Raw genomic sequence first — 17,212 nt, 5'->3', positions numbered from 1 at the left:
GGGAGCCCCCAAAGTTGGTGGGTATTGCCATTCAAATGGTGTGGGTACACCCCGTCATATGATCGATTATGCAGGGCAGGGCCCCCCAATATTTTATTCAAGTTGGCACCTCTGACCCTCTTAGAGTGCTTTTGCTGGGCTGTAATATGTCCTTGGACTTTCATAATGCTTCTTGCTTGCCTGTATGGAGGCAGAACCATAGTTAGGTGATCTTGTGCCCCTGGCAGAACAGTCCGGATTGCTCCCCTTAGCCACAGACAAATTAGCTCTTCTTTCTGCCTCTCCTCCAACCCCCTTCCTTCCATTGATTCAATTCACCCTCTATTTAAAACCATTTCTTATGAGACAACAATCAATATTTATATTTACGGACATATTTTTTATCTGATTTTGCGGGGGGGGGCAATAGCCTGCAACTCCAGTGAGGGCCCACCTTGTCACCCCATAGCTATGGCCCTCTATGGAGGTGTGCATGGGTACAAACCTTTGACTTTTGCATGGCAGGAATTTAACCTGCTGCACAAATAAGAGCTGCAGTTGTTCTGCACACTTTTGTCTCTGGCTTCCTTCACACAAAAAGGCAACTGACCTAGAAGTAAAAAGTTGTGTCCATTTATTATGGCTGCTTATCAACCCTATGTACCACTTAGGTGGTACCTAACCTTTGAGGGACTGCTACCTTTTCATGTGTACTACTAACTTGAAGAGTAACATAGAATAATGCCATCTTCTCAATTATTTTCATTCATGATCCATCTGTGATGAAATAGAGACACGCTTTTAGCAGATGAGGTGAGCAATCTCATTTGCACATGCAGAGACTTAAGTACCATATTTTTCACTCTATAAGATGCACCAGACCACAAGACGCACCTAGTTTTTGGAGGAGGAAAACAAGAAAAAAAAATATTCTGAATCTCGGAAGCCAGAACAGCAAGAGGGATCGCTGCACAGTGAAAACAGCAATCCCTCTTGCTGTTCTGGCTTCTGTGATAGCTGTGCAGCCGGCATTCGCTCCATAAGACGCGCACACATTTCCCCTTACTTTTTAGGAGGGAAAAAGTGAGTCTTATAGAGCAAAAAATACGATAAGTCATAGCACCTTGTTACCTCAGACTAAAAGGATGAATGTATGATTCAAATATCACACCATTCAGCTTAAATTTAAGGAGTTAGTCTATACTGATTTCATTCCCAAATACTTTTATCAATCAACTGTCAAAAGACAGGAACAGAGGCGAATGTATGCATTATATTACACGGTGGGTGGGGGGAAATCAGGTGTGGGACAAAACTGACTTCAGGGTGTGACAATTTTCACATTAATGCTGTCCCAGCAGTTTAATTAACTTCAGTATGTTATTGTAAGCCCTCAGTTTCTGTCTATGACAATATATATTAAACATTTTATATGCAGGCAATATAATGTTGACTTATGAATGATTGTAGTATTATTTTACCTTTTCCACCGAGAAGTAAATTAACCCCAGCAATTTTAGTACAAGAAATAATAAATGTGTAGAGTTTAACTTGTTTTCAAGGGGGAACCTTCACTCACAACAGTTTATGTACAAGTCTGATTTATGCGGCGTGAACATTCAGACACTTTTATTTGCTTTCATACCTTTTATAGTAAATTGCACAGTGCTTTGAAATACAAAGTGGAAACTAAAGCTTTTGTGTACCAAATGCTATGCAAGAGATTTAATAGACAACTTTTGCATAAATATGCAGCACTTCCTACAAAATCCTGGAAAGCATTCTTTATTCAGATAAAACAACTACTGTCAACAACAGTGGGGAGTGTACTGTGTAAGTTTAATTATATTTATTGATTTTAAACAATAAAGAGGGCTAGCTGAATGTCTGCCATAACTGCAAGGCTGCCTTGTATCCAGTTATGGAACAATTCACAAAAATGAAAGAAAGGAAGGAAAAGATTGTCTGAAGACACCTCTTCTATATGCTCTTCTCTATGGAAAATGTGCCCCCTCACCCCTTCCCCAAGCCACTTCTGGCTCTCCTTGAATTTGACACCCTTTAATTAACACTTTTTTTGGTTGGCAGTGTATACTGTAGGTTGCTTGCGTGACTGGATTCCTACCCCTGCAGCGCTATTAGGCACCCCGTGGAGCACAAACAAAAAGCCCCAGAGAGCCCGACCCAACTATTTTCCTATGAATAGAACACCCTTTCTTTATCAGGATGAAAAGGAGATGCGAGTTCGCCTGGGCTGTGTATCTGGGGGAGGGGAAATGGAGGGCTGCTATACATAGATAAATAATTAGTGTGCACCTGTTTGAGGCAATATTTGCTAATATACTGAAGTGTGTGTGCATGCGTGTGTGGCTAAAGGGACTGACAGCAACAACGTTTTGAGTTGGCATACAGAATGCATACAAATGATAAATTCATAGCTACTGTTATGAATAACTCTGATCAGAATGACCCTTCTCATATATCTAAAAACACTTGCACTTTTCAAGAATAAATGGCAAATACCAAGGAAGTGGGGTAGTCAGTAACTACTTAGAATAAAATAAGAATGTGCAAGGGTATTTTCTGCTATAGACCAAGCTTAGTCCCTGCCAACACCCTTTCTTAAAACTGCTGCCCCTATTTTACAGAGAAATAGATGCTACGTGAATGCACGGGGAGAATGGTGTTGCACATAACCTTCTCTACACATTTTAATAAGGTCTGAAAAGAGAACCTATGTGTATAACTGCACACAGGGTACATAGACCTCGCTCCATGTGACTAAAATGCCCAAACAACAGGGGTTCCAATCATGCAGAAAACCTTACAGTTGTATGTCCAAGGGGCTCTTTTTTGAAAGCTTGTCTACATGTAGGGAAAATAGAATCCTGAGGTAGCAGAGTGGATGGTACTGCTTCAGACTACTGATGGGAGATCACTTTTTAAAAAACATTCCTCCATGTAAACTCCCCTGTAAGCTAAAAAAGAATTAGTAGTACATCAGGAAGAAGGTTCTAGCCCAGACTTGCTCCCTGCTGTGCTTGTTTTCTACTTTAAGGAACTGTGGTTTTTTTTGTGTTTTTTTTTTTGCTTTTGTTTTTACATAAAGGAATTTTCACAGATATTATCTTTACCCAGTAGACTAAAGTAGCAGCAGCTTGCTCTCTTTTTTACTACTTTTGTAGCTCATGCTAGAGTCAGACAGAGCCAGTGTCAGATTTCAGGAGGCACTGAAGAGCTTCCTGGGAGCAGCTGGGTGGGTGGTGGCACTTGTGAGAAAATCACTTACAATTTCTGGAGTTCAAAGGCCTTATTCATGCATGAACTATTTGTAGGATGAATGGAGATGAGAGAGTGGAAAAAAATTGTCTCAAGTTGAGAAAGAGCAATAAAACAAAATGGCTCAGCATTTATGGATGAAGTTAACTTAGGCAGAGAAGCTACAAACAGAAGGTGGCTAGATCACTAGACAAAGAGTGCCCTAATGTGGTTTAAAGTAACAAGTGTATCAAATGCAAACTCAAGAGAAGGAAAAGTATTTGCTTTTCTCTAACAATATATGGGTTCATGTCATCTTTAGGCATGGGACTAAAATTGCATGTGCATTGCTCTTTCCCCTCTCCCTCCTCCTGAGCTGCTGGGAGCTGAGTCTTGGTTTGCTTTAGTGTTACATCTGGGTACATGGTTTGTTTTCCCCAGAACAAAAAACTTCAAAAAAGAAAAATCTCTATGTCTTGGTGTTCATGTGCCAACCAAAATATGCACAAATGCAACATGCACTCATTCAAAAATATAGCAGCACAATCCTATACAGGTTTTCTCAGAAGTAACTCCCACTGAGTTCAATGAGATCTTTGCATGCATGGAATTGCAGGCTAAACTTCCAAAGGCTCTGTGAAGGGAGCCAATACACCCTGATGAATGACAATGTTAGCAACTCTCACTAACAAAAATTTAACACAGATTCTACAAAATAGGGACAAAATCGGGGACATGGATTTACTAGTGACCATAAAAGAGGGACAGCATATGCCATAATTGTGGTAGAACTTCTAGCTTTCCAGGGTTGCAATGTCAAAAGCAGCTACTCTTACATTCTGGAGGGTTCAATATAGTTGAGCTGAAGCTTTCTTTTCCTCTCAATAGGTTCTTTCATGCTTTCTGCGCCAACTGGAGGTACGTTTTACAGTCAAGTCAGTTCCTATTTATATTTCCTGCAGGAAGGCTATTTACTTTTTAAATAACAGCAAAGTGGCAGGCATCCATTATGAAAGGAATGGAATTTGTAGGGCATAAAAAGTGGCAAAATGAAAGGCTGCATTCTGGCTCCGCATCTGCTACTTGTATGATTACAAAAAGATTTGATGGTTCTGAGTTTTTCCCCTCCCTCAATGAATACTCAAACCCTAGAGGAGTGGCAACCTAGAAAAATGAAAACAGCTCCCTAGAAGCCACAGCCACTGGAATCTAGATGCCTTGAGGGTGGTTTTTGCTGGTCCACCCAGTTGATAACATAATAGTGCTGCCACACACTTCAGAATCAAGCCAGCAATCTCTTGTCAGCTGAGCTGTACAAATAACTTTGTTTCCTTTTACTGCTGTTTTAAGTAGCTAGAATAAGAAAGAATAATTAAAAACTACTACTTTAGCACTCATTGAAAAGTGAAAGATTAAAAGCTGCTTTGGCAGTCGACAAGTGCTGCTGAAAGACACAGCTGGGCCAGGTGGGTGTTTGGCAAGAGCATCTGGCCAAGCGAGCAGATCAGCAGGAGTTTCTGAGGGTGGGCTGTGACTTGCAGAAGAGCGAGCTGCTGTGAGGAGAATCAGTAAGCATTTCTTCCCACTCCACACTACAATATTGGATGTGATGGTCAGCCAAACCAGCAAAGCACACTGTACAGATAAGTTCAGGGATCAGGAAAGAGAAGATCTCTGAAATGGTGAGGCCCAAATATCTCAAGTCATTGTTGCAAATCAATCTTGAGGATGCTTTCAGATGCCAAGATTACTGGCTGTAATACTCATGTTTGTTTTCCAAAGCAGCGCTTGTGAATAGGGGGTGACCATTTTAGGCACATCCAATTGATGCACGATCACCGACATTCAGGTACTTTTGGGCCCAGAAGGCGGCAGTATGGGTGTGAAATGGGGTGGGGCGTGCTTATATGTGCTCCAGCAATGTGCACAGGGGCTGGGAACAGAACCCCTGTGCAAAATGGTCACCACCTGTACCTTTTAGTGCCTGTTTTTAAATGATTCATTCACAAAGACAGGCTTGCCATACGTCAGGAAAAATCCAGACATGTCCTGGTTTTTGGGTGTAAAAATGGCGCCAGGAGAGAATTTTGCAAAATGTCAGGGGAAACCCACAAAAAGCAGTGGAAACAGTTCCAAAAGCTTAAAATAACTATTTTGTGGGGAAATTTCCCCCCAAAAAAGCTCAACAATTTAGGTGTTTTTCTTTGCGAGTGTCAGCAATTTTACTTTTTGAAATATGGCAACTCTACATAAATATTTAAAGATTAATGTATTAATTCACCTGGTTTTAAGGAGCACCCCCAGTTGTTTGCAAATGATTAGTTCCCCCACACATGCACACACACACCAACATATCTCAAAGCTGGATAAAAGTTCAGTTCAGTTCAGCTGAGAGAGCTGAGCAACTTGTCAGTGAGGGGAGGAATGCAAGAAATGAGCCATGAGCCCTGTCGAAAATACCAGTGTGTTCTCACTGGAGCGGACAGGGAGCAGGCTGCTGGAAATAGCCAAACTGAGCAACTTGTCAGTGAGGGAGAAACAACTGCAAGGAAGAGCACTCTCAGGCAGGCAGGGACCAAATGAAGGGAGCAAATGAAGGACAATCGAGTGGTCAAATGCTCCGGAAATGCGTATTACAGTGGTACCTCAGGTTACATACGCTTCAGGTTACATACACTTCAGGTTACAGACCCCACTAACCCAGAAATAGTGCTTCAGGTTAAGAACTTTGCTTCAGGATGAGAACAAAAATCGTGCTCCGGCGGCAGCAGGAGGCCCCATTAGCTAAAGTGATGCTTCAGGTTAAGGACAGATTCAGGTTAAATACGGACCTCCAGAACGAATTAAGAACTTAACCCGAGGTACCACTGTATAGAGTTTATCGGGGTAGAAGGTGGAAGCTACAGACTCTGTAGATTCTCTCCCCCCCCCCCAACTTCACAGAGGCCTTCAAACAAGATGTAGTTGTAGCCATTGCTACCCCAAATTTCCCTAGTACGGTTGCTACATGTGACTTGCATGCAGGTCTGTTTTATTATTTTTGCTGCCACCAGAGATACTGCTGCTTCAGCCAAATTCAGTAGGTGGCTGAGGAGCCAGCCGTGTAGAGGTTCATAATTCCTGCATATAAGCTCTCTTTCTCTGTGTGTGTCCATTTTCAGAAATGCCTCCAGTTATGGAACATGGTAGTAGAAGCTGGGCCATGCTGGAAGCAAGGGATCCTTACTCAGTGCTGGCAGGATATGTTGTCCCCAGCAGTCTGCCTTTTTCATTTGCTTGGAGAGAGAGGCAGCATGTGTAGTAACTTCTGGCTGCTACTGAAAAGCAATTGTGTGGAGGAAGATTCCCGTACTTATCATAAACTATTAGGAAGTGATGGTTGAGGCAGGAGGCACCTCAGTCAACGCCACCCAAGTACGTGATTGCTGACAGGTCAGCTGCCCATGCTGATATCAGCAGCTCATATAGTTAAGGGTGCTGGGAATTGTAGCTCTGTGGAGGTCAACTACACTTCCCAAGATTATTTGGGGGTAACTGGGTGCTTTACAAGTATGGTGTAAATCCTACCTATAAAACTACTAATTACTTGTAATAAATATTCACTCTCTTTTTTATTTTAAGAACTGTATGAGCCACATTTCTGGACCATGCCCACCTAAGCAGTTGTCTCTTCTTTAAATGGCTTGGGGCACTGGCTTGTGCCATACATTTGCCTCTAGGCAATAGCTTGGGTCTCACCAGCACCAGTGCTTTGCAGTGGCCTGTGCCACCTTGTAAGCAAAGTTAATAAAATATGGTGGTACATCTGGTTACGTACTTAATTCGTTCCGGAGGTCCGTTCTTAACCTGAAACCATTCTTAATCTGAGGTACCACTTTAGCTAATGGGGCCTCCTGCTGCCACCGCACCGCTGGTGCGCTATTTCTGTTCTCACCTGAGGTAAAGTTCTTAACCCAATGTACTACTTCCGGGTTAGCGGAGTCTGTAACCTGAAGTGTTTGTAACCCAAGGTGTTTGTAACCCGAGGTACCACTATAACAAAGCAGGAAAAGGCAGGTGCCCAGTGCAAAAGACCCAGAGTTCACCCCCTAATAACATCCCTGGTCCCACTGCCTTGTGGCCTATTGCAATCAAGGCCAGCTTCACAAGACTACAATTCCATCCATGTGCCAATTGCAGAGTGCACAGAATAAAACTAAAATCTTTAGAATAACGGAGTTCTGAATTTCTCCGATTTATTTATTTTTTGCTCAGAGAATTAGGTAAAGGTAAAGGTAATATAAAGGTAAGCTACCAGCATGAGTTTGACCAAACTGAGGGAGGCAGTGGAAGACAGAAGTGCCTGGCATGCTCTGGTCCATGGGGTCACAAAGAGTCGGACACAACTAAATGACTAAACAACAACAAAAAGGTAATATAAATGACCCCTGGATGGCTAAGTCCAGTCAAAGGAGACTATGGGGTTGCTGCACTCATCTCGATTCAGGCCATGGGAGCTTCATTTGTCCACACACAGCTTTCTGGGTCATGTGGCTAGCATGACTAAACCACTTCTGGTGCAACAGAGCACCGTGATGGAAGCCAGAGTGCACGGAAACGCTGTTTACCTTCCTGCCACAGCGGTACCTATTTATCTACTTGCACTGGTATGCTCTCAAACTGCTAGGTTGGCAGAAGCTGGGTCAGAGCCATGGGAGCTCACCCTGTTGCATGGATTCCAACTTTCAACCTTCTGATTGGCAAACCCCAGAGGCTCAGTGGTTTAGACCACAGTGGCCACCTGCATTTCTTGCTCATGGAATTATTCATACATCGAAGTATGTCACCTGTACACCTTTATGACGGTGGCAAAAATATCAGCCACTGGATAATTGCAGGACCATGAGGAAGGCCTCATCATAACTTTAAATATTTACTGTTTAAAAAAAATAAGATTTCAGTTCCATGGCATTTTTTGTGTGGCTCTTTTCAGCTTTGCCTCTCCATTATCTTGCAGCTGTAGCTATTGACCGCAATCTAACGAAGCCACACTTCCCCTACCATAGTGACACCTGCTAAGATTGTCGGGTACATGAGTTGCATTATAACAACAGCTTTCCCTCCCTCTCTCCACAAGGCTGCAAAATGTTTGGCGCTTGCCATCAATATATTACACCAGCACAGCTGGCGTGCTCACAACAAGTAAAAATCCTACACATTGTCATTATAAACTCACCCTTCGGCACCAGATTAAGTCATCCAGAAGACAAAGAAGTGCTGAGTGGAATGTCAAGGAAGCCAATGAGGACAGAGATATAACTAAGTTGCTAAACAGATGGTATTTCCGGCAATAGTCTATGCATGCTCAGGCATTTTTTTCAGAGGAAGAATAAAGAGTTTCAGAAGTAGCATTTTCCAGAAGGCTGCTTTTCATGTTTCTTTTTATACACACACATCTTAAATTGTGTATGCAAGAATGTTCAGGTGCTTTTATACTCCTCTGACACATATTTGAACGGTTAGTTGCTAGAGCTTTTCTGAATGCTTGTATCCTGTGATGGCATTACAGTGGTACCTCGGGTTAAGTACTTAATTCGTTCCAGAGGTCTGTTCTTAATTTGAAACTATTCTTAACCTGAAGCACCACTTTAGCTAATGGGGCCTCCTGCTGCCACCGCGCGGCTGAAGCCCGATTTCTGTTCTTATCCTGAAGCAAAGTTCTTAACCTGAAGCACTATTTCTGGGTTAACGGAGTGTGTAACCTGAAGCGTATGTAACCTGAGGTACCATTGTACAGAGGAACCTGATTAAGTCAACATCAAGCTACTACAACATTCTGCCCAGCTTTCTCTGCTGAAAACAAACACTGAATATAGATGAACAATTCCAAGTCCTCAGTCTGGTATATTAAAATTAAACCCTACTATAAAAAGGTTATTTGTCTGCAATAATTAACTTTCCTCCCGGTTTCTCAGCTGATTTCAGATTATGAATACCTGGCTGGTAAATTCTTTAATAGGCCAGCTCATGACTGCCATTGCCTATGTGGATCAGAGCAGACTGAAGACAATTTCACCTTGGAACAGATTTCTTCATCCAGTCCAGAATTCCTTATAAGGTCTATCAAATGATTTCCAAATTAGAAGGCTGCCAAGCAATCGAGACAAGTTTGTAACCCACAGCATAGTCTTATATGTGTTAGCAATGAAAAAGTTATAGACTACTTTTTGGATCCAAAACAGTGATGCCTGCCAAGCAGATTTTTTTAAAATCAAAATGATTTGGGAAACTTATTTCTTGATAATCTGCATGGGAAACTGATACGATTTAATTTCTGCTTTGATCGGATTGTCTGTCTGCTTTTTTGTGATGAATGTTATAATTGCCAGCGGCTCAAACAATAGAAATCTGATTGACTAACTGAATGTATTTATTATTAATATAATAATTAAATCTGCACCAGTAATACAAAGCATAACTAGAAATCTTCAACCATCAGGTTAAGCATTTGTTTGGATGTGGTTAAATTTAGCTGCTTTAATTTATAGCCCATCTTAATAATGAATATGCATTTGAATTAAACACAGGTTCTCACGATCATATGGCTGATGCATTTAGCTAGAAACAGCTATGCCAGGGTGGCTCTCATGTTGGGGCTCACTAAGATAAGCCCCTTTTCCTCCCTTTGTAGTTGGGTTTTTCATCTCTTCTCCGCTTCCACTGTCCTATCTTCCGCTAATTAATTTAGCAGCATATTTTTAAATTTTTTAAATCCTTTTTTCATGCAAGTACTTATCAAAATGCAGAATTCCATCCTGTACAAGAGAAGGATGGAGCCTCTTCAGTGCAGATCATTTAAAAAACAAAGAAATAGGCTTTTATTTCCTTCAGAACTTTTTGCATATGCAATATCCCTTCAATTTAATTGATCAAAATTAAAACTCACATAATTGACTAAGATTTCTTCAATCTGTTGACAGCCTAAAATACATTAACCACTCAAGTAATTAAAATCTATTTTCATCCACTGAATCTAATCATTGCTATTATAGAACAGCGATAAATATAAAAGCCACTAGATGGTGCTCAAGGATTCCTATTGCAGATATGTAAATATTAATGTACCAGCTGGAATATCCTGTTTCTTTGTGCTTTGCAACACAAAATGGAAACAAATCAAACACATGGTTATTGCATCTACTTTTCCTTGTAAGAGGATCATTCACAGTCCCTTTTCCATAGCAGTGTGGCCTGGACCGTACAGCACTGTAGCCCATTTCTCTTTTTTTGCTGTGATGCTTAGATGGGTTTTGCAGTTTAATATAGCCTATATTAGGTATAAAAGGTAAAGGTAAAGGGACCCTTGACCATTAGGTCCAGTCACAGACGACTCTGGGGTTGCGGCGCTCATCTCGCTTTATTGGCCGAGGGAGCCGGCGTACAGCTTCCGGGTCATGTGGCCAGCATGACTAAGCCGCTTCTGGCGAACCAGAGCAGCGCACAGAAACACCGTTTACCTTCCCGCTGGAGCGGTACCTATTTATCTACTTGCACTTTGACGTGCTTTCGAACTGCTAGGTTGGCAGGAGCAGGGACCGAGCAACGGGAGCTCACCCCATCACAGGGATTCAAACCGCCGACCTTCTGATCAGCAAGCCCTAGGCTCTGTGGTTTAACCCACAGCGCCACCCGCTTCCCATATTAGGTATAGCTCTTTGTAATTTGAGTGGGGGGGGGGAGACTACAATTCCTTACATCTGACAGTCATAAGCAGATAGATAGATTGCCATCATTTTTCATATTGTAGGTTAACAAATATACTGACAAAATGCCTTTTGTGTCATTTAACATGCCAGCAGAAAACTCTCTGTCTGCACAACTGTTGTTTACTGGTGCTGTAAACAGAAGCTTGCTGGTACAAATTCATGTGGCGCCCTATGAAAAGAAAGCTAGATATGAAGAGGTGATTCCACCCTAGGAATGTAGGGTCTCCTCAGCATCCTGATTAAATCCTAAGAATGTGTAAGGAGAGCCCTGATGGGTTAGGCAAGGGCCCCCCATCAAGTCCAGCATCCTGTTCTCACAGTGACCAGTGACATGCCTATGAGAATCCCACATGCAGGGCCTTCACGCAACAGCACTGTCCCTACTTGTGCTTCCCAGAACTTGCCTGGCACCTTCATTACATCTCATTAGGCACCAGGCAAAAACGTTTCACTATAACTAGGCATTTGGTTGATAAACATTCTATGGCCTTATAAACATGTTGGGTGGTGGTGGTTATCACTGTGCTTTTGTTTTTTTATGTATTCTCCTTTTCTATTTTTATGTTGTGAACCACCCTGTGATGTTTGGATGAAGTGCAGTATACAAATTTAATAAACAATGCTGCTGCTGCTGATCTATCCAGACAATGAGATTATTCTCTCTTGTCATTTTTGCAAATATGTGTTTCTTCCTCTCTCCTCTTGCAGCTGCCTGGTTCCATTTGCCTCCTTCTGGCTTCCTCTCAATAGTAAGCCAGGATTATGTGCCTGCTGAGTATGTTTAGCTCCAGGGATGCCAACTTGAATAAAATATTGGAGGACCCTGCCCCACATAGTCTATCACATGACATGGCACACATACACTCTTTGACCTATCAACTTTGAGGTGGGGCCTCAAAAAATTTATTGGGGGCCCTAGAGACCTCAACCCCTAAAAGCTGGCTCCAATACTCAGTCTTGGGGTGTTTAGGGGCATCTCACAAAATCTTTTTATTAAGGCTGTAAAAAGAGGTACTTAAATATAGCCTAGTCCCTCTTGCTGAGAGAACAGATCTTTGCACGACTAGAGAAATGTCCAAGAAGGATGTTTCCAAAAGCAAAGCCTTCTATTTTGAAGGGCTGTCAGAGAACAGCCCTGATGTCCTCGATCTGAGAGCTTCTTTTGGTTTCTAAAGAAAGATGCATCTCATTAGAGTGGTGAATTGTGTCCCTGCATAGTCCTCTGATCTGCTCAGCAACATCAAGGCTTCTACTCCTACTCTTTCTTATCTTTAAACCAGTAATTATCTCTAGAATTTCACCTACACATATAGATCATTATATGCAAATATCATTCAAACTGTTGTCCTCTTTTGCCGTGTGTGTGTGTGTGTGTGTGTGTGTGTGTGTGATACAGTCCCCATGTTTGGCAATGTATAACTGACCGCCCTATGGCCAAGTATACATGATGTTTGGCCACAGAAACACCTAGAGATATTTCTGGAAGGGGACTTATTTTTCTTCCCCTTCTGTCTTAGCTGGAGGTGATGTCATCAAACCGCATGTGAAACAAAATATTGGCAGTCTTGAAACCAGATCTGAAAGAGACACATAGGCCTGACTTGCTCTCTGTAAGAAACTAAAGCTATAGCATTGGTAGCCCCCTAGAAACCTAATGGGTAAGCAGGATCTGTTGGATTGTTGATGCTGTGAACTAGTTTTATGCTCAGCTTGTATATACATGTAATTTAAAGATTATGTTGCAGAAATGCCCTTAGTCTCTAGTCACCTTCATTTCAAAGAAACCAAAGCCAAGGTACATATTTGACCCCTGAAATCTTATATATTTCAAAACGATATCCATATAAACTTACAGATATGGAAACATGCCCTGATGTTTAATAATCCTTCAATCTTGTAGATAACAATTTTCTAATTAGACCCAGCGTGTTGCTGTATTAATAAATACAATACAAACAAATAAAATTCAGGTCTTCAAGGGAGCCATGTTTTATAAGTACAATAATGAGAGGAAAGTATAAAACAGGAAATAGCTAAATCCTGTCAGGGTATGTATTGAAAGTACAATTCCCACCACTCAGAGCTATGACACAGGGTAGGGAAAGCAATAATAGCCATTAAAAGGAGGCAATTGTAATCCTGAGGAGATTAAAGGAAGCCAAGCCAGCTCTTTTGAAAGAGTACAAGCAATGCCAGGCAAGCAGATCTTTGTACTGCATGGAAAACAGAGCCATTGTCTTAAAATGCAGAGGCAAAGCCGTGCCATGCAAACAAGGAGGAACATCAATTGATGCCCAAATACACCACATCTATAGCATTATCTTCAGTGTGCCACCACCCCCTCTCCCCAATATATCTTATTTTACACTGCTGCTTGAAATCAACACAGAATTGTACCATATGGTTCATCTTGCCTTGTGGGTGTGGAAGGAGAAAATTTAAGGGATAGCAGCTCTTCCTACCCAAATTGGCCATGCAGCTGAGGAATCTGGCTCACAGAGGTCAAAATCCAATAATTGTCATGAAACTCTGTATGGACCACCTCATCTTCCTTGCTGCCCCCAAATGCCTGGTAACATTCATCATAACGCACCCCCACATATATAGTGCCACCTCTTGCATTCATCTTTATTACTGTTTTCTGTGAAGCCTATTCTTCTACACTCCAAGTTCTGTACCAGTTAATTCTTGAGCTTTCATAGGACAGCTAAAAAGGCAGTATAATCAAATGCTAATTAACTGGCCAGTTGGTATAATTCAGGTTCTCACATTACTTTAACACACACCGAAACCTTATTTTGATTATTAGCTGAGTGTTAGGTTGCTCAGTAGACATGGTAGACCTTTGGCTAATGGTATGGGTGGAACTCCTACCATTACAGTCTGAACTGCTCTGACTTGCTGCTGTGAGCGACATCTCAGAATGCCATAGTACTCTTCCTTTTAGCATCTAGACAGCATCGATGTGCACGCTCATCATAAAGCAGAAAGCAAAAGCAACTAGGAAAAGGTTCAACAGAAAAGCGCAGTAAACATTCTCCTCCAGGAGCATAGAGCCAACAAATCTAAATGCACAAATTAAAGCAAGTGTGGCACAGAATCAGCCCACCCTAAGAAATCACAAAATCACAGATTAAGCAGTCAGCAGGGATCCTGCCTTCAAGACACTAGATGTCAGTGATGTCTGCAGTTTTGCAGTCTACATCCTGGAAAGAACATACTAGTTATGAGGAAATACCTTTTGTGGCAAACTTTTGTTTTAGCTTTCATGTGTTTGGGCAGCAGGAAGATCTTCTTGACTACTAGTTTAGGCTGGTCACCACTGATTAAGCCTAGCAGCTCATCTTAGGCATCTTAATTCAGAATTCTCCAAGTTATATTGATAGGGTTATAACAAAAGGGAAGGAAACTACAGGAAGCCCACAACTTACATGGGAGTTATGTTCCAGGGATTGCACCCAAAGCCAAAAACATGTATAGTCAAAACACATCGGGTTCAATGGAGGGTGGGATTGCCAAAATCATTCCACCCCACACCCTCCCCACCTGCTTTTATTTGTATTTTTGCCATGTGTGTAAAGCTGTATATGCACAAGTTAAATGTGCATAACTTGCAGACTTATTATACTATGTGTATATGTGGGAAAGGCGAAAGATTTATATGATCTGAAGAGAAACCAGAGTATATACTATGTGTATATGTGTAAGCCCCGAACCCCAGTGTACTCTGAGGTAAGACCCAAAAGTGCACACAATCCCAAGGGCAACAGCAGAGGGTCAAAAAGTTAAATGATCAAATACAGCTTCAGGTCCAATGCAATGAGAAAGGTTCAAAGTGAAACTGTAAGGCCAGGTTACCGTCTCTGAAGAAGACCCAGGGTTGGAATCCTAGGATGAGCCATGAAAGCACTGTCCAGTGGCATTTCCAAAACAGCCAAGCCACAGCCCATCAACGATGAAGGTTCAGCAGGCACAAAGTCTCTGCCTTGCGTCTCTTTTGTTTCTCCCAATCTTACTTGATGCACCTGAGCTTGCTCCAGCTGTGTCTCTCATCTTAACAAAGCATGTGATCCTCACCTGCCCTGAGCTTCATCAAGCTGAGTGTTCACAAAACTCCTCCCACAACTAACAAGTCCCACGATCTTCACCTGAGCAACTAGTAAGCTGGCTGTGTTCTTTTGACTGCCTTAAAGTACATCTCCCACTGTTCTCACTGTTCATGGAGACGAGGACCCTTCTGGTTCTTGTGATGTGTCCACTTCCCCTGTCTCCTGTGAGCTGGCAGCTGCCCCTTTGATGTCCTCTGATGTCCCTTGAGTACTTTCTAAGTCCCCAATCTCCCCTTCCCCATCTTCAGCTTGCCCTGGTGTGCACCAGTTGTGGTTACATTGCTCACTGGGATCCCCTTCCCATTCTTCGGTGTCCTGCCAGTTCATGATAGTGTATATCGGAACTTAGACTTCTCTGAGTAATATTAGAGAGGAAGCATGGGCTCTCCTGCACAAACATGACCTTCTCTAGTACCAACATGAACCCATCTCTGTCAAAATATGCACCTCCCTGAATTTTGTGGTGCAGTTCCCCAAAACTTAAAAAAAAATCTGAATAAAAAGTCTTTATTAGTGAAAATAGCATACAAGAATGCATTAGGGAATGTTGCTTGCAGATATATGCATATTCAGTAAAACTGCATACAAAAATGTGCATAATAGGAAGAATCTGCACTAGTATGCAGACATTTATTTTTTTTAGAATTGCTGCAGAAATGTGGTGAATTTAACTTCAAGACCAGAAAAATGAGAAACTAAAATTTAAAGTTTTAACTGTACCCACTCCAGAAGGAATATGATCAATGATTTCACACAGACTCCCTGGTTTATACTGTTATAAGGTTGGGGGAGGGACATCAGTCTGGATAATACCCTAGACCTCCTATATTTGTGAGTGTAGGGAGAAGCATACCAAGCCAGTTCTTTTGTTAAGGTAATGGCTTTGGCTGGCTAGCTAAGTACCACAATTTATCATAACCAAAGAAGTTGCTCTGTGCCATAGAACGAATGGGTGGGCCTCTCCCCACCCCCACCTGGCTGATACAGAGGAGAACAATAGCTAGAGTTGTGTGTGTAAGGGGGGAAAGCTGGAATGCTGGAAGCTGCAGACAGAGAGACAGGTTGCTATGTGCTGGACATTGGAGGTCCCCTGGAAATTTAAAGGCAAAGCCAAGATCTATGGGGGTGTTAATGCTGTGACCCCTCCATCCTATGCTCAGGTTATAAGTGTGGAAATAAAACCATATATGTAATAGATACCAGAGTTTCCACTGAAACTGAACCCTGGGAAAGCAGGTACCTCTGGAGACTCTTGCTGCTCAGAGATTGGGTTGACATATAACAATATATGGGGGCAGTGACTCCTTGTGATGCTTCACCTAAGTGTATAGAGACATACTAAGAATGGGGTCGGAACAGTAAAAGGTGATTCAGGACAAAAGTGGATCTAGAGGAGTGTGACCGGTGTGGTCACATGGGGTGACGAGCTTCAGGGGGAGCCACAACTATGACATCCAATGGAAGATGAGAGGTGGGTGGGGTGGGGTGCCAGATTTTAGCATCCACAGGGTGCCAATGACATTTGATATGCCAAGGTCCACCACTGTTCCAGGAGCACTAGAACCAGTTGCAAACACACCATCCCTTCCATAGGTCCCTCCCTAGTTTCTTTCTACTCATCCTCACAAGAGATAACTACGTTCTGTCATAGTTAGATGACAATATAGAAGAAGACAGGTAACTTGGAGGCACAATTCATTTGCTCCATCAGAATGCACCATCAGAAGCATTTGTAACTAGGCCAAATCACAAGGAACATCCAGAAAGGGCATAATGAGGCTTGGGAGAACAATACTGTTCTTTCTATATAACTGAACCTATTTCCAGCAGCTCACAGAAAGGTATAGCCGTGCATAGAAGAGTCATTTCCCAGTTTGAGCTTGGCTGCTCCCGACATTAGAACCATTCAGGTTTTGGAAGATCATTTTTGTCTTTCAGTTCAAACCTAAGTTGCTGTATCTGGCTATGCCGCTGCTGTGACTGGATATAAATAGCCCTAACTTATGGATTGCATATCTTGCTGATGAGGCTGCAGGTGGATAATATTATGGACCAGTGACCATCCCACTGCTTTCCATAACTGCTCCCAGCATTCTCTCAGAAATCATTACAGCAATCATC

This window comes from Podarcis tiliguerta (assembly GCF_965153285.1).
Source record: "Podarcis tiliguerta genome assembly, chromosome: 12".
Taxonomy (NCBI): Eukaryota; Metazoa; Chordata; class Lepidosauria; order Squamata; family Lacertidae; genus Podarcis; species Podarcis tiliguerta.
The sequence above is the reverse complement of the archived record's forward strand: the minus strand, read 5'-3'. Positions refer to the sequence as shown.